This window comes from Letharia columbiana (genome assembly GCF_014066305.1).
Source record: "Letharia columbiana isolate WasteWater2 chromosome Unknown Sc0000004_s0, whole genome shotgun sequence".
NCBI lineage: Eukaryota > Fungi > Ascomycota > Lecanoromycetes > Lecanorales > Parmeliaceae > Letharia > Letharia columbiana.
Genome location: NW_023501040.1, coordinates 26,138 through 45,828, shown reverse-complemented (window position 1 = coordinate 45,828; position 19,691 = coordinate 26,138).

Here is a 19,691-nt window from a genome sequence, read left to right as displayed (position 1 = left end):
CTGGTGAAAACGTTGACATATTTTGCCCATTTGGCCGACTTTGCTCCTTCCCTTGGAACCTTGCAGCGGGTCTCATCATGCTCATTTGCCGGATCCTAGACGAGATGAATTGTCGATGGTAGTTCGAAGACGGGGGCGTGTAGGAGATTGAGAAAGAGGGGGCAAAATCAGATACGGTACTTGAACAATAATGCGGTAGTCAAAGACGCATACAAGTTTCAAACATACTGAAACAATTGAATGGAGGTTTTAGATGATTAGTATCACGGCATGACTATGCCTTAAGTATTGCCTAGGAACGGGGTGGAAAAGCCTCTGCGTTGCTTGGCCCTGGGATGTTCCATGCGTCGCATTACTCGTAATCAATTGATCAACTTCACCATCATGAGTCAGTTTACAAGACGTACCAGCGGTGTTTGAAACATAGGAGTATATAACAGAAACCTAGTGCTCAGATTTTATATTGGAATATCTAACCTCAAGATACGATGTAGAAATCAAGAAAAAGAAAGAGATTACGGTACTTTCAATCTCGAGCGACGTACGGAAAGGTCTGCACCAAAAGTCCTGCACCCGCTAAGACTCTTGCGCTCAGACCTCGGATAACGCCCTACAAGTATGTATTCATAAAGGGTTACCTGGATAATGCGCTTGAAGTTCTTCGGATTTATATCTAGCCCTAGCCAAGTTTCGGGGTTTTATGCCTCTATCAAGTCTGAAAAAAGTATCTCAAGTCCCATCTATGTGCTGTTAGAAGATATTTCTAAGCTCCCCTCTACAGGGCCGCTTTTCGAAAGTGTGCAGACCTCCCTAATTCGCGGCGCTTGACTCCTAAGACATTCGAGATGATATAAGTCACTCGTTCTCCTAATTCTCCTACGTCTTTATAACGTTGAGATCTCGAAAAGGGGGGGTGTGTTTGTTGGTGGGTTTTTTTTGGGTTTTTTGTTGTTGGTTTTTTTTTTTTTGTTTTTTTTTTTTTTTTTTTTTGTTGTTCTTTTTTTTTTTTCCCGGGGGGGGGGGGGGGGGGGTGTTCATTAGGAGCTATATAGCCACCTGTTTTTCCCCTATCAATAGCTCTTCATTCGATTTCATCTCTTTCAGAGCTATATCATTTTTTCTTCTTCTTTCGTAGTTAAGTCTATACAAATTAGCCTTTCATTCCAACTACCACAAGCCCACTATCCAACTACCACAAACACACTCTATACTCTTACATACTTCGTAATAGCAAACCCCGCCGCTGCTACCAGGTCCAAAAAAAGCGGCCAAACGTGTCAACCCCGCCTCCAAGGTCACCAAAAAGACCTCCAACGCAGCCAACAAGGCCAAAAAGGCTCCCAAGGCCACCAAGGCCAAAACACCTCCCCCCCGCGAGGACATCCTCGTACACGACACGTCATCGGGTACCATAAGCCCGGACCAGGTGGATAAAACGCCCCCACCTACTACCAAAGTAGATCTTCAAGAATTAATAGACCAGCTATCCAAGATCCAAGAGGAGCGAAACAATCGCTATCATCACGAGGGCCGAGTTTATAAGTTACGCCGCTATTACCGCCGCTATAGCCGTAGTTATCGTTATCGTTACTCGAATATATCGAATTCGAACTTATTTGACTTTAAATCGGACTAGAAGAAAAGAAGAAGGGTTTCCTTTCGTTATATAAAAGATAAGAAGCCCTTTCTTAATATTGCTAAAAGGTTCCGAAGTATAAACGTTAAGTACTTTAAATAAATCTTCTTCGAAATCTTTAAGATTAAAAATTTCGCTAAATTAGTTTATATATATATTATTTTAACTAAGGAGAATAAGAATATTAATAGCTATAATTATATAATATATTACTTTTATATATACTCGATAGCCGCTAGTCGCTTTATATACGTTAGCGTAAAAAAAGACTTAAATAAGATTTTATATATATATACTATTCGCTTACTACGGCTATCTATTATCTATAAATTTAACTTTATCCTCATTTACTATCTCGTCTTTATTACTATATATATTTAGAGTAGCTAAGACAATTCTAAGATCTAAAAAGCGAATAACTAGAGCTATAGAAATCTTTTTATATTTAAAGAAACTTATATAAGTAATAGTAAGTTAAATTCCGATACGTCTAGCCTTAGTAAGATTACCGTCGAAGAAATTAAAATTTATAAGAATTTTAATAGAGGTAGCTATTTTCGCGAGCGCTATATCTATTTATATATCTATATAATCTATTAATAAAATCATTCGATAGATAAGTACTTTAAGGCTCTAAATCTAGCTATAAGTAGTTTTAATTATTTACTATTAGATAATCGTATTATTAAGATAGAATAACTTCTAGAGTACTCGTAGATATCTTAGTCGCTATAGTATATATCTAAGGGGTTTTCATATACGTTATATAATCTACTAAACTCGAATTTATCTTATTAGAAATTATTAATAGTTAATAGTTAATCTAAATAGTTAAATAATTACTCGAATCTAATATTTATTAAGATTATTTCGACTATTCTTCGAAAGGGCGTTAAAATAAATTTTCGAGGCTATATCTTAATTTATTATAACTAAAATTATCTATTAGTATATTAAGTATCTTAAATATTATTAATAAACCTCTAAAAATAGCTTTAGTAGTATCGTCTAATCGAGATTAATTCTTAGAATAAGCTCTACTACGTCTATTCGCCACTCGATTTAATATGGAAATATAATAAAGATTAGAGATAAATTTATAATCTCTTATTTTTATACGGCTACTTAGTTAATAATAATATTTAGATAAAATAAGATATATTAAAATATACTATATACGATAACGCGGTAGTAATACTATTATAGAAAGATTTAAGAGTCTAATTCGTTAAAAGAGATCTTAGAGATATCTTTAGATATATACTCGTCGCTATATTAGATTAATAGCTATTTAATTTTAACTACGATAGACGCTATTAGAAAGAATAATATCTATTATTTAAACTACGTATATTATTATTCCTATTTAATCTCTTTATAAAGATCTTTATTTAAATCTTAATCGCAATCCTTCTATAAGAAATAGTACTTTACTATCTAAACGATTTCTTTATAATTCTTTTACTAGATAATAACGTAATTATATATATCTAGTAATTCGATTAGCTATATAGCGAATTAGATCTTCGAATTAATTATATAAAGAATATTATAGATTTTATAATTAATTTTCTAGAAATCGAATTCGATAGTATTTATATATAGACGAGACTCCTCTCAAATAAGCTAGCTAAGATTACTAGCCGGAAAGGTATAATATATCCTATGAAATATTCCATACCAAGTGATATTATATCGTACCCGGGTATGATATAAATAGGGTCGGATACCATACCATTTTTCTAATATGAGTTCGGGATCTTGGCGGGATATTCCACGATATAATATATCTATGAGATTATATCATGAAATAATATATATATGAAATATCCCTACTAAGATTTCTATATTTATAGAATAATCCGATTGAGATATATAGAATATATTTATTCTTCTTTATTAAGAGAGAGGGAATATAAAGAGTAATTTAATATAGCTATTTATCTTTTTATTAATATTAATAATTAGAATAATAATTAGAACTATAAGCGTCTCTATTCTTCTTCTTAAAATTATAATATAAAAGAATATTCTAAATTTTAAATCTTTAAATATTATAAGAATAAAATTCTATAATTATCTCTATTTATATATTCGCCTTAACGCGTTAAATAAGCTTAATAAATTTCATATTCGTTCTTCTCTTAAACTCTAACCTACTCTTCTATTTTACTCTATCTCGATTCTATTAAATACCCTAAGTCTATCTCTATCTAATTAAACTTGTTAACTATTTATAAATAAATTCGCTTTTTAAGTTATTTTAGACCTCTTCTTTAAGACTAAATCTATTATTACTAATTCTCTCTAACTATAAGCCTATCGATTATCTCTTTATATATTATAGAGTATTAGCGATATATCTTAATAAACTTATAAATATTAAACTTATCGAAGTACTTTTCGTAAGCTCGTTATCTTCGCTAATATAATTATTATAATTATTAATTAAATTTTTATATAAAGTACTATTAGCTCTTTTAATCTAATTTAATATATTAAGATCTTCTTTAAGATTAAGTTTAATCTATTTAAGCTTATTTTCTCGATACTTCATATAAAGAACTATTATTAAAATACGAAATATCGCTAGTGAATAATGCTTCTAAGCATTATAATACCTTTTAATTATTAAGAAGTATTACTTATACGCAATAGCCTTCGCGAGAGAATAAAGAATATTATAAGTTATTTAAGCGACTATAGCGTATTTAGGCTTTAATTTCTTCTATTACTTTAAGATTAAAAGATTCGCTAGATTATTAAAAGAAGCTTTATAAAGATTAGAAGTAAGATTATAACTAGAATAATAACTAAAAGACTTATTATTTTATCTATATTACTAAAGCTAATTATATCTATCCTCGTTATCTAAATTCTTAATCTCGAATTTTATCGCTTAATCGAGTATATTCTTATTCGATTAACTTATTCGCTTAGCTTTTTACAATTAATTACTTATATTAATATTTTAATAATTTTAAAATATCTTTTTAAGCGTTTTTTAGTAGATCTTTATCTATAACTTCTTTCTAGTATTAATCTTTCAATTTAATTTCTTTAACTTTATATTATTATAACTTAAATATAAAAGCGTAGCTTATTTATATAGATAGTCTAAATCTAATTAAATTCGACTATAATAGATAGCTAATTTTTTATAAGCCGTCTTAAAAGCTTTAAAAAATTCTTTTTTTAAGAAATCCTCTTTCTTCTTAATTTTTCGAGCTTTTTATCTATATAATTAAATAGATAATTATAGATATTAAAGATATAGTAAATTATAGCCTTCTTTTCTCTACTTATTAACTTTATAAATTTATAAAAAGGCTTAATAAGCTAAATTAAATATTAAATCTATTAGAAATTAATCGAAAATTATTTAGACGCCTAGACTATAGTTTCTATCTATAATTATTTCTTATTACTTAATTTTAAATAGATAATTAATCTATTCTTTAAGAAGTATATAATATCGATATAAAGAAGTAAAGCGCGAATTAATATCTAATAAATTAAATTTTAGCGAGTCTTAATATTCTAAAAGAGCTTAAAAGAGCGTTTTTAATAATATTACTCTTTTTTAGAAGATTAACATTTATCTAATATTAAAACGTTTTTATCTTAAAGCCGTTTAGCTTATAGTATAAAAAAGATCTCTTTATACTAGTTATTAGCATTAATATATATAACGATTTTTCGAATCTTAATATAATTAATAATATAATAATTAGAATAATAATAAGAAATATTATATCTTTATTAGAGTTATCGATAAATTAATCGTATTTACTTAAACTTAATTCTTATCTTCTTTATTATCTTAGTTTCTCTAAAATTTTTTATTTATTAAAGTAATCTTAATATTATCTAGAAGTTCTTTTAAGGCTAGTTAAATAACGTATATTATATAAAGAATATATTATAAATAATTCGAAAACTCAAATTCTTTAATATTAAGCGGGTTATTTATTACGAAAATAGAAAAATAAGTAATTAAATTATTAAAGAGTATACTATTATTACTAACGTTATTAGTTATAAGTCTAAGTATATAATTTTAAATCTTATATTCTATAAAAATTAGATTAATAATACTTATAAGTTTTTAGCTAATATATTTATCTTCGATATACTCGAAGTTTATAAGAATCTTATATTATTATTAATTAATATTAATAAAAAAGATTAGAATTATTATAAATAATTAGCGATTATAAGATAACTAATAATTTAAAGTTAAAGAGACTTTAGTATTATCGATTAATAAATTCTTTAGTAATTTTATCTCTAGCTCTATAGTTTTTTTTATTAATTAATTCTTTATAATAAATATTAATTCTAATTATATATTAGAGTTAAGATAGCGTAAGAGTTATAATATCTTAGAATTATTAGTAATCGCAAATAAAATATTAATATTTACGATCTAGCGATAAAATTATTTTAAGAAGTCTTCGCGTATAAGCTTTCGATTTTCTAGTATTATAAGAGAATCTTAATATTATCTTTTCTAGAGTAAATAGTAAATTAGATATTCTATTTATTATTTTATTTATTAATAATCTATATTATCTAATTTAGAAATATATTTAATTTTTATAATTATTAATTAGATTCGTTTATTGTAAACTACTTAAATTAGATTTCTTAATATATTCCTTAGACTTAATATATATTATTATATTACTTATTTTATAATTTATAAATAAATAAATTAGAATTTTATCGTAGTAATAATAAATAATATATAGCTCCCCGGAATTGATAAGCGTATATTCGTTAAATTATATTTACTTCTAGAATTTTCTAATTTCTAAATCTTAATAAATAAGTTAACGATTATTATTAAGTTTAAACTAATTCTATATAGCCTATACTATCTTTATTTATTACTATATCTATTATTTCTTATTATTAATATTAAAAAGAAAATAAAGTTTATTATTATCTTTATATCGAAATATATTTATTAATATTTTATATTAAGTATCGTCGATTAAGAAAGTTAAGCTTATACTAAATAAAGGTCTAATTAATATCTTAAGATTAAGATATTTAAAGAGAAATTAAAAGAGATATATAAATGAATAAAATGTTAGAAATAAAATGAGATTAATATTTAATATATAAATTCTATCTTCTCGCTATAATAGAAACTTATATCGCTTTAATAACTTATATCGCTTTAATAATATATCGCTATATTATTCTCGATATTTTAAATTAAAGATTAACTCTTTCTAATTAGCGTTATAATTAGTAGTTATATATTTAAGAGTATATAATAATATTAATATAGAATTAATATTTAATTTAATTAATTTAAAACTCTAATTAGCTTAGCTATTAACGCTTCTCTACTTGATATAATATATACTTAATTCGCTTTAATACTAATACTTATTTATCGCTATATTATTTTAAATATTAGAATTAGAGATTATATTTTTTTAATTAATATTCTAATTATTAGCTATATTAATAAGAGCGTATATTAATATCTTAAAATTATTAAATAAATTTTATTAGATATTAATATAGAATTAAAATCTAATTTAGACGCTTTAATAATTTAATTAGCTAAACTAGTTATTATCTAAATCTTCTATATATAAAAATTAAACCTTTTACTACGCTAAGATTATTTTTAAATATTAAAATCTTTCTTATTAATATAACTCTCTTCTATTTAAGTAATATTATAATATCTTTTATTTGAATATTAAAATATTAGAATATCGCGTTTTTCGCTTTTAATTAGACGATATCGTCTTTAAGTCGATGTTTTTAGTTTTATAAAAATAATAATTAATTCGTTATAGGTGAAGGCGAAAAAGGAATAATATCTCCTTCTATCTTTATAATAGAAGAAGAGAAAAAAGTAAGTAAATTAATTATAAGCTATACGCGGTTCGATATCTAAGAATAACGAATTGATAAAGTTATAATATTAAAATAAAGAGCTTTTCTTATAATTAGTAAATATAAGATTAAATAGAAATTAGTTAAATTAATAAGATTATCTTTAGTAGATATACCGCGTATATAAAGAATATCGAAATATATAGAATATATATAAAATATAAGAGGGGGCGTATATATATAGCTATGGATATCTAAAGTATATTTAAAATATAGAAAGAAGCGCTTATATATAGCTTTACGATATATATTAATAAAAAAGAAGTTAATTTCTTTTTTTAGTTAGCTTTCTAATTAACGTTTAGACTTAATTTATCTTTAAATAATATTTTATTCTAATAAGATTTTAGTTATATAATATTAGTTAGCTCGATAACGAATACTTAGTATTATTCTTTTCTAATTTACTCTCTTCTTTTTTAAAAATTCTTTTTATTATTATAGTAATTATATTATAATATACTCGTTTATTACGATATTATCTATATCTAAAAAAAATAAAATTATTTTCTTTATATTTTATAATTAAATTAAATTAATAATATTATTTTTATAAAGTAAGTATACGTCTAATAGCGCTATATCTCTTAATACGATAATTAATTATAATATTAAATATAATTCGTTAATATATAGTATTATTATCTATTAAAGTTATTAACTCGATAGTTATAGAAGCTTAGAAAATTTTTAATAATTTATTAACTGCTAATTTAGACTTATCTAAATTATCGAAGCGAAGTAAAGATAAGACTTCGCGAAGATAAAAATTAGAAGATTATATATAAAGTTTAAGAAGTATAGCTATAAATAAGAAAAGTGCGTAGTTATATTAGTTATATATATCTAAATTAAATAATAAATTAATTATACGCGTTAATTATATTATTATTAATTAGATTTAAAAGTTTATATATTAAAGAAAATCCGCGAATTATAGAAGTTAATGAACTTAATTATTTCTTAAATTATATTCGCTTAAATAATAAAGAAGATCTTAATTTATATAACTTCAAATTCGATTAATTCGCTTCGAATTTAAATCTCTATATTATAGATACTTTAAGAAGCTATAGAGGTAAAATTAGCGAGTAATTTTAATAATATAACTTACTCTTTAGTAATTATAAATAAAGAAAATTATTAATTAATATCTAGCGGCTTAATTATATATATTTTATATAAAAAGAATTACTTTATAATTGAAAGATATATAGCTTTTTAGATAATTATAATAAGATATAAGCTTATAAGTAATAATATAGTATTATTAAAGTTTAGATATAGTTTTTATAAAAAGAAAATATATAATAAATAAAAGGAAAACTATTCTAAGTTGAGAATAAGATATTCTAATTATTATTCTACTTATTACGCTTAATTAATAATATTTAACTATTATACTTAATCTAATAACTTTATATATTTTATATTTATAGAATAAAACTCTTTAAATCGATTTAAATATAGATATATGCTTATAAAAATGCCACTACTCTAGTAAAAGAGATTTCTTATTCTAAAATCTATATTAAATTAAAGGTTATATCTCTACGCCCGATAGCTTTAATTTCTATAGTTATTATTAGTATCGCGACTAAATTCGTATAGTAATAGCACGTCTTTCTTATTAGCGAGTATCTCTATATTCGATAGCTTTAATTCTTATAATTACTATTAATATCGCGATCAAATTCGTATAATAATAGTACGTCTTTCTTATTGATGGGTATCTCTACGTTTAATAGCTTTAATTCTTATAGTTATTACTAATATCGCGATCAAATTCGTATAGTAATAGTACGTCTTTCTTATTAACGAGTATGTTAATAATCGTAAATAGTTGAAATATGATAGAAAATAGTAGGCGATTCTTAGTAATATCCGATTCTAAATCTATAGCTTCTTTATCTTATCTAAAAGTAAAGATATTTATATCTAGAATTTGAAGTAAGTATATTCTAATATATAGTTATTAAATATCTAAATATAAATCTTCTAGCTAAAAAATTAATTTTTTTAGAGTTAATTAGTATAATTATAATAATAATTAGAAATATAATTATTATATTATATAGCGTTATTTAATAGATTAAATTCGATAGACTTCGCTAGTATAACGCTAGATAGATTTTAAGATATTAAAGCTATAAGTAGAAATTCTCTCTTTCTTTCTTTCTTAATATCTTAAATATTTTTTTTTATCGATATTTTATATTGTAACTATTTTATCTTATTCGCTTTAATTTAATTTAATAATAATATATTATTAATAATTATTAATCTCGATAGTAATTCTATTATATTATCGTTATATAGAAATAACGACGTCGATCTATATACTTTATTAATCTATTTAAAAAATAATATAAATTTTAATAATCTTCTTAATGATATAAATAATTAGTTAAATAATTACTTATTTAATCTTTATATTAAAGCTTTAAATTAAAAAAAAATTTTAAAGTCTTCTAATCGTAAAAAGATAATCGCGAAAAAAATCGAACGAAGTAAATCTTTAATTATTCGCGCTCCCGGTGTAAAGACCGTAAGAAAGAGTATATTAAAGTCTTTACTTATAAAAACTAAAAATCGATATTAAAAATAAGAAAGTAAGTATAGTAATATAATATATTAATAAGTAATACGTATATATAATTAATAATATTTTAGCTATTACTTTACGAGAGATTAAAAGATATTAGAAATTAACTAATTTACTTCTTTTAAAAAGACCTTTTATCTATATAATACGAGAGATTATTAATATAATATTACTACCTCATTATATTATACGAATTTAGACTTCTATATTAAATACGTTATAAGAAGCTATCGAAGCGGCTCTAATATCGAAATTTTATTATATATTAGCTTTTTATTAAGTCGTTATTCTATTAATAAATTATATAGTTAATAACCTCTATACTATTTATAATAAAAGAGTTATATTAATAATTAAAGATATAAAGCTTATATAAATAATATATTAATATATAATAAGAGGGAGTGCGTAAAAAATAAGAATAAGATAATTAAAAGTACTTTACTTAGATAGAAGAGAGTTAAAATACTTAATATAGAATAGAATTCTAATTATCTTTCTAATTACCGAAAAACGTGAAAATTTATTCTTCTAATAACGATCTCTTTATATCCCCTTTATTAGCGAGAACTTTTTATTCGAATAAATATATAGCTAATAATTTTAATACGAAATATAAAATCTTAAATTCTTAAATTTTAAAGTATTATAAGTTAAATAATAGCTATAAACGATCTTAGTATAAATTAGATTAGAAGTAAGAATCTAAATATAATCTCTATTATTAATAAGAAGATTACTAAAAAAAGATAATACTTAGTATTAACCTATATAAATAAGATATAATTAAACTATAAAACGCGTTTATAAATCGAATAAGAATTCGAATAATTTATAAATATAAATTTTTCTTATAAAAGCTTATTAAGATAATTTACGAGAGTATAAAATTTCTATTATCTCTATATTCTTATATCATTAATAGCTTTATTTATAAAGATATTTAATAAAATAAAGATATCGAGATTAAAGATTAATCGATAAATATTTCTTTTTAATTTATAAAAGTACGCTCTAAATCTAATTAAACGTCGGAAATTAGAAATTTATACTTAATTACTATAAAGTATTATTTTAGCTTTACGCGAAGTCTAAGATTTAAAATTTAAATTATAGAATCGATTACGTTTATTACGCGTATAAGATAAGAGAGAAGTATCGGCGATAAGCGAGTAAAGGGACGCTTAAGATATAATGGTAATTACTTTAACGAAGGGTCTTAAACGATAATATCAATTGCGTATATATATCGAAAGTATAAAATAAGATCTCGAATTCTCGAATCTTAAAGTATTGTAAATTAAATAATAGCTATAAACGAACTTAGTATAAATTAAATTAAGAGTAAGAATTTAATATAATAGCGAGAGTTTAAGATATTATTTATAAGATCGAAGAAGAAAAAGCTAAAAAGTTAAGAAAGAAAGATAAGAGTAAATCTAATAGAAATATTAAAGCTAGTAAGAAGGAAGGTTCGAAGAAAAACGTATATTTAACGAATATAGATATTTAAGATATAAACCTTAATCGAGAAGTACTATTTATTTCTGGATATATCTATAAGTAAAAAGTACTCGTCGTATAAAAAAGATATTATAGTTGAAAAGAATTATATTTTAAAATTAATTATAATTCTTAATAGAAATATTAAAGAAGCTTATAAGATAGATAGCGTAAACGGCTAGAAACTTAATGATATAAAGTTATCGCTTCGCTATTATTAAGTATAAGAAGTAGCTTTTATAAAGAATCGAGAGATCGACGATAAAAAGCTATTAAGTGGTATATTAATAAGTTTATTACCTCTTAATTATCTTAATAAAGATTTATTGACTCTAAGAATTAGTATTCGATATAAGAGAAAAAAATTTATAATATAGAATTCTAAGTATCTTTTTAATTAATAGATAGCGAAATTTATTATAATCTCTTTTTTTAAGCTCTTATATTTAAATATTTATATTTCGATAATAAAAAGAAAAAGCGATTTAAAATCTTGCTATTATAGTTATTAGTTATTATTCTAAAAGCCTCTTCTATTCTATTATTATCTTTATTTAACTTTTATTTATTTAGCGTATAGTCGTAATTCTTTAATTACTATTTAGTCGAGCCTAGTAAATCTAGAAAATTATTATTATTTATATTAAACTACTATATTATTAAATTTCTTTATATTACGCGCTCGGCCTTATTAAAATAAATATATAAAGATAATAAGTCGAATTTTAATTAATTAGTCTAGGTGATTTTTAGTATACTTTTATTAAAGAGAGAGTAATAAATAAAAAAAATACTTACTATAGAATCCGTTTATATATAATTATATATTTTTTTAATCTAAAAATCATAAGTTAATAATTTCATATACGCGAGGAATAATAATAGCGTATTTTATAATCGATTTTAGAAGAATAGTTCTGTGTTGTAAAACCTCTATATTTATATATTTTAATTGTATAATAAAATTTATAATTATAAAAGTCGATATATGTTATTTTCGCTTATAGAGATTAATAAGCTCTTTATTAAAACTTTTAAGTTATTATAAAGATAAGAAGTAATTTCTATTTATAAGATTATTTGATTATATTAGATAATCTAACTAATAACTTCGAGTTATTATCTAATAATATACTTATCTCTTATTTTTCCTCTTTTTTTATTTATCTTAGAGTTACGAGATAAATAAAATTATTTAATATTTTCTTCTCTATTAAATCTTCTTATTATAAGATTATACTCTTATTATTATTAATAGCGCTTTTCTATTTTTAATTATCTAGACTTAATTATATAGCTAATATAGATATATACTTTTCCTCTAGAATATTAAATAAAAAAATTATATATATTAATATTTAAGAATACTATAATATAGTTAATCTTATTATTTATAGAAGTATATATCTTTAATCTCTTATAATATCTTTTTCTACTTCTTTAAATTTACGCTTTTAAATCTATTTATATTTTTAATTTTATCTCTCGCGATTAATATCGTATTAAGATCGATAATAAATAACTTTTATAAGCGAGCTTTAAGTAAGTTATATACTTTAAGAGTTATTATATATCGATGAAATTTGATAATATAAGAATTCTATAAGAGCTCTTCTATCGCTTTATACTTATAATTTTTAATATTAATTAAATAATTATAAAATCTTAATGACGATAGAAATAAGAAGGATTTAATTAAAAGACTATTATCGCGAAGTATTCGCTAAAGATTGTTTATATCGTCCACTTCTGTATATATAATTAAAATTATAAATTTAATTTCACTTTATAATAATAGAGAATCTTATCTTTTACTTTTAATAATAGATTATTTATAATTCTATTATTATTTATCTTCTTGCTATATGAAATTACTATTACGTTAGTTTTATAGTATATATATTTATTAGACCTATAAACGATAGTATTTAAAAGATATTTTACGAGAAGAAAATAAAATATAACTTTTAAGTATCTTTCTAATTATCTTTCTAATTATTATAATATTATAATAAATAAAAAAAAAAAAAAAAAAAGGAAGAAGTAGTATATAAAAAGCTTATTGTTCTTATTTTAATTCGTAGCGCTTACGTAAAATTTAAGATAATAATTAATGTTATAAAATTATAAGGTTTTTAGATAAAGAAGAATAAAATAGATATAATAAAAAACTTAAAGAAGAATTAAAGTTTAAATCTAAAGAAAAGTTCGCGAGTTTAATTATATACTAATAAGTTAGTTAGCGATTAATAATTAATTTTATTAATATATATAATAGAATAAGATAAGGCTAAGCTTAAAAATCTTAAATTTATATATATAGCTAATTATTAATTTAGAGTTACTACGCTTTTTAATTAGATCGATTAACTTATCGCGAATAAATAAATTAGTATTTATAATTATAAAAAAAATGTAGTCAAATAGTTTTAATTAAAAAATAGATATATATTATTTAATTTTAGAATAACTTTTTTGTTTTCTATTAAGATTTTAAGATTTCTTTCTAAAATTATAGAATAGAATAAGAACTTTTAGATAAAAAAAGAATTTCTAAATTTGATCTTATAATTATTAAAGCGTAAGGAATTTAAATATCGCTTATTAAAGCTCGCTCGATAGCCGGATAGCTCGCTTATTAAAGTTTACTTATTAAAGATCGCTTACGTATTTACTCGATAGCTCTAATTAAAAAAATGATTATAAATTTAATTCATAGGCCTTTACTCGTAAAAAATATAATATCTTATAGATTTTAATAGAATCTTTCATTTTTCAAGATAATAATAGAAATCTATTATTAAATATAATACTTATTAATTAAATAAGAAAATAAGATATTTAAACTATATTTATAATACTTATAATTTTATAATAATAGATTTTTTTTATAATTTAATAGAATATAATTTTTAATATAATGTAATTTTTTAAAAATATAAATTAAATACTTTATATAGTATTAATTATAAAGATAATTAGAATTCTAAATTAAATATAAATCTAAGATTAATATAATAAATAAATATCTAATAAATTTTAATTAAAATCTTTTATTTTCTAAGATAATAATAAGAATCTATTATATAAATATAGTATTTATTAATTAAATAAGTAAGTATAATAAATATACTTCTATATTAAAACTATTATTATAATATAGATAGTTTTATAATAATAACTTATTTTAATTTTTTAATATAATATAATTTTTTAGAATTATAATTTAATAATTTTATATAATATTAATTATAAAGATAATTAGAATTCTAAGTCGAGGATTAATATAATAATTAAATATATATAGACTTTAATAAAATCTTTTATTTTTTAATATAATAATAAGAATCTATAAAAATATATAATTATTAATAATTAGATAAGAAAATATAATATATATTTATATTAAAATTATAATTACAATATAAATAATTATATAATAATAAAAATTATTAATTCTTTAATATAATATAAATCTTTTAAATTATAAATTAAATATATTATATAATATTAATTTTAAAGATAACTAGAATTCGAAGTAGAATATAATCTTATAAGTAATATTATAATTAAGAGTTATATTATAAATTAAAAAAATCGATAATTTAATTATAAAGTTTTTTATTTTATTACTTATAGTAGTTTAAAAGTCTATCTAAACTAAATTATAAGCTTTTAATCTATCTTTATACTTATATATAGCTTAATATTAAATAATTTTAGAAGTTTATATAAAAGCTATATATCCTTAATTTATAATATTATATATTTACTATAAATTATTAGAAGTTAAGAATCTATATTCTATTATTAACGAATTTTATATAAGAATAATAAAAAGTCTTACTTGAAAAATCATTAGATAGAAAAGATTTTATCGCCTTCTATATCGCCTCGATAGTAGAACTTTATTAACGATATTTAATATTATTTCTAATTTTATTTATTATATTTAACGAATTTTTTTAAATAAGTTTTTAAAATAAAGCTTTCGAAATTAATAGCGTAGTTGATTTTTAAAAGTATTTAATTTTATAAAGAATAATAGCTAGTAAGCTATAATTAGAAAGATAATTAGAAATATATATAAAGCTAAACTTACTATTTAGATAGTATCTTTATATTTTTTTTACTTTAAATATATATCTAATTATAATTTTTTTCTTACTTATTTTTTTTTCGCTTATAGTAGATTTTCTAGAAGTCTTATTACTTAACTTTCTAGCTGTTTTTACTATTAACGATATTCGAGATATTCTTTTATCTATCGCGATCGCCGCTAAAAGTATATCAGATCTCCTCTTTCTAAGTTTTTTATTATATTTATCTTTTTTTAATAATTTACATATAGATAAACGTTCTTTAACTATTATAGTTTTTATATTTTTACTTTAGATATTATTAAAATTTCTATTCTTATAGATAATATCTCGATTTTAAAAAGTAGTTTAACTTTAAAATAGAGTTATATTATTATCGCTAGATATATCGTTATCGAATATATATATTAACTCTTTATTCTTATTAATAACGTATTTATAAGTTTATCTAATTTAGAAAGTTAGATAATTATAATAATAATTAGAAAAGAGAAGATTATATTTAAATCCTCTCTTATTATAATAATTAGAATTATAAGAATTATTTCTTCTTCTTCTAGTTATACTAATTATTTATATATTAAAATTAATAAATTTATATAGATTTATTATAAAACTTATCGCTAAATCGTAATATTACTATTTTTATTATATATTAGAAGTTTTTAATCTTAAGCTTCTTTTATAGTAAAGTCTATCTCTTCTTCTTCTAATATAATTAAATTTATTAATAAACTACTTTTCGAATCTATTATCTAACTACTTTTAAAATTTTATAATTAATTATTTCTAGAACTTTCTAGCTAATTATCTTTAGAACTTTCTAGCTAATTACTTCTAGAACTTTTTTATTAATTATCTCTAGAACTTTCTAATTAATTACTTTAAGAACTTTCTAATTAAATATCTCTAGAACTTTCTAATTAATTATCTCTAGAACTTTCTAATTTATCGCTTTTAGAATCTTCTAATTAATTTAATATTATTTTAGAATTAAGAAACTAGATAGCTAGTTAAGAGTTTATTAATAAAGATTTATAAATAGAAATATCTATATTTATTACTATATCTTTTTAAATATAAGTATAAAATAAATAGTATTCTAAAAATAAGCGATCTAATTAATATTCTAATTATCTTTTTAATTATTCTTTAAAAGAGAAAACGTATATAATAAATCGAAAGCGTAAAATAAAATCTTAAAAAAGATAAACTTACTTTATGAGATTTTTAGATCTAGATTATTAGAAGCTTAAAATAGATATTTATTATTATATGAAAGCTGGGAAAAGTTTATTATTAATAATAATCCTTAACTATTCTAGTTAGATTATTAAATTTAAAAAAATTCGATTAAAATCTAGCTTTATAATATTAAAAATCAGTATCAAATATTTTTATAAATGAGATTTCGAAAAAACGCGAAAACGCGTTAGTAAACTAGCCTGTTTTTTTAATAGCGCGTTCTTAAATTTTCTTATATTTTAGTTTTTTCTAATACTTTTTCTAATTATATCACCTTTTATAATAATACGATTTTACTTAAATTTTCTTATTATTTCTATTATAATACTAATATACTCTTTATAATATATCCTTTAATATCTTATAGTAAGCTTTTTATATAAAAATTATTATTATAATTATCTTAAGTAAGAGTTTAATTAAATAAGTAAATTTACGCACTTTCTATTATTTCTTAATATTATAAAAGCTAATATTATTAATAAAGGTAATAACTTTAGTTCGCCCTATTATATTATCTCTAAAGAAATAAGAATATTCTAAGAGCTTAAGTAATAGTAAGATATAAAAAATAGTAGATAAATATTTTAAAAATAAGAATATAGTAAAGTCGCGTTAGTATTTAGTAAGTTTAAATATATATAAATTATTAAAAGTAATTTTAAGAAAATAAAATAATATAAATGCGATAGCGAAATCTATAGCTAAGAAAAAATTTCTAGCTTTCTCTAAATATTAAATAGTTACTTCTAAGAAAAAAAAGGAAATAAAAGAGAGAATTATTAAACGTGTTATATATAATTAATATACTTATTATAAATTCTAATTATTATTATAATTATTCTAATATCTTTTTAATATTATAGTTAATATTTATATATAATATTTCATATATTATATTAAAGATAATAAATTTTATAAATAATTAAATTTATTAGATATAATTCTAATTCTAGATTTTATTAAGGATATTAATATGAAGCGCGATAAGTAACTCGATATAAAGGAAGAAGATAAAGATATGATTATCGATATATAATTAAATATTATTAATTAAAAGATTAAGCGATTTAAAAATCCTTAACTTCTTTTAGAGAATATAAATTTTATAATAATATTAATAGATAAGATATAAGTATAAAAGGCCGAAGTATTTATTAATATCTTCTTACTATAGCAACGAGTATAGTAAACTATAATTAAATCTACTAGAAAGAAGATTAAATATCTAGAAATTTTCGAAGATATAATAAATTCTTAAAAGAATATTTATTTTTATTACGTAGGAGTCTCATATAACTTATAAAAATTTTCTTAAAAAGAATTATTAAAATAATATTTATTAATATAAGTTTTTTTTTATATTAATTTTAATTTTGATATTCTAATCTATATTTAAATAGACTCGTTATTTATATACTAATTTTATTTATATTAAACTTATTTATAAGAAATCTTAAATTATAAAGTCTAAGAAAGTTTATTATCTTTCTTTCTTATATATATTTTTTATTAGAATAAAATATATAATTCTTAGAAATTATATAGTATAGACGCTTAAGAATAAAAAAGAATAAATATTATTATTAGAATTAGCTAGATAATAGCTTAAGAATTATAATATAATAAGATATAAATTTATATTTAATAAGATAAGCGAAGAGATATAAGAGGCTTTTAAGCTTATTAGTATTAAATTAATATATAAAAATATTACTAATATATTTAAGCGATCTAAGTATTTCTATAAAAATATAGATTATTTAAATCTAAAATCTTAATAAGTTAATTATATAATTCTAATTCTAGACTAAAAATAAGAATACGAGTATTTTTCGCTATTATAATTATCTTTAAATAACGATAATTATAAAGATAATTAGAATTCTCTATCGCTATAAAAATATATATCGCGATTTATAATTTTTTATATAATAGATTCTTTTCTTAGCTAGATTATATTTAAAAGTCTTAAATAATAAGATATTATTTAATACGCGACTAGATATTTATATAAAAATAAAATATAAATTTTAATCTAATTAATAGGCTTAATAAGAAAATAGAAGTAAGCTTTTAAATAGATTAGATAAAATATAATAGATAAGCGATAAGTAACTTCTAAGTCTAGTTATTATTCTAATAAATAGATTTATATTTTAATAGTATTATATAAAAAAAGTACGCGAACGTAATTTAGAGAAAATCTAGAGTTTTACTCTTCGCGTGAATTATTATATATATAGATAAAGATAAAAGTTTAGATTATAAGAGTATAAATAATATCGAAGCTAAATAAGATATAAGTATTAAAAATAATTTTATTATACGCGCTAGTAATTAAATAAACTTTATCTTTTAAGCTATTTAAAAGCGCGATATAAAATTTAATAATAAGCTCTATTATAGCTTAGATATAATAATATTAATATATTAATTAATTAATATTAAGCTATTATAAAAATCTTAAAATATTAAATATAATTACGCCTAGAAGATAAAATTATAAATCTTTATTAATATATAATTAATCTAATATATAGTAATAAAAAATCTACTATAAAAGTTACGTTATTTAAGTTAATACTTTAATCTTAATTATTACTTTTACTATTATATAAATAACGCGAAGCTATCTTTTATTTAAATATATCTAATTCTTAATTCTAATTATTAT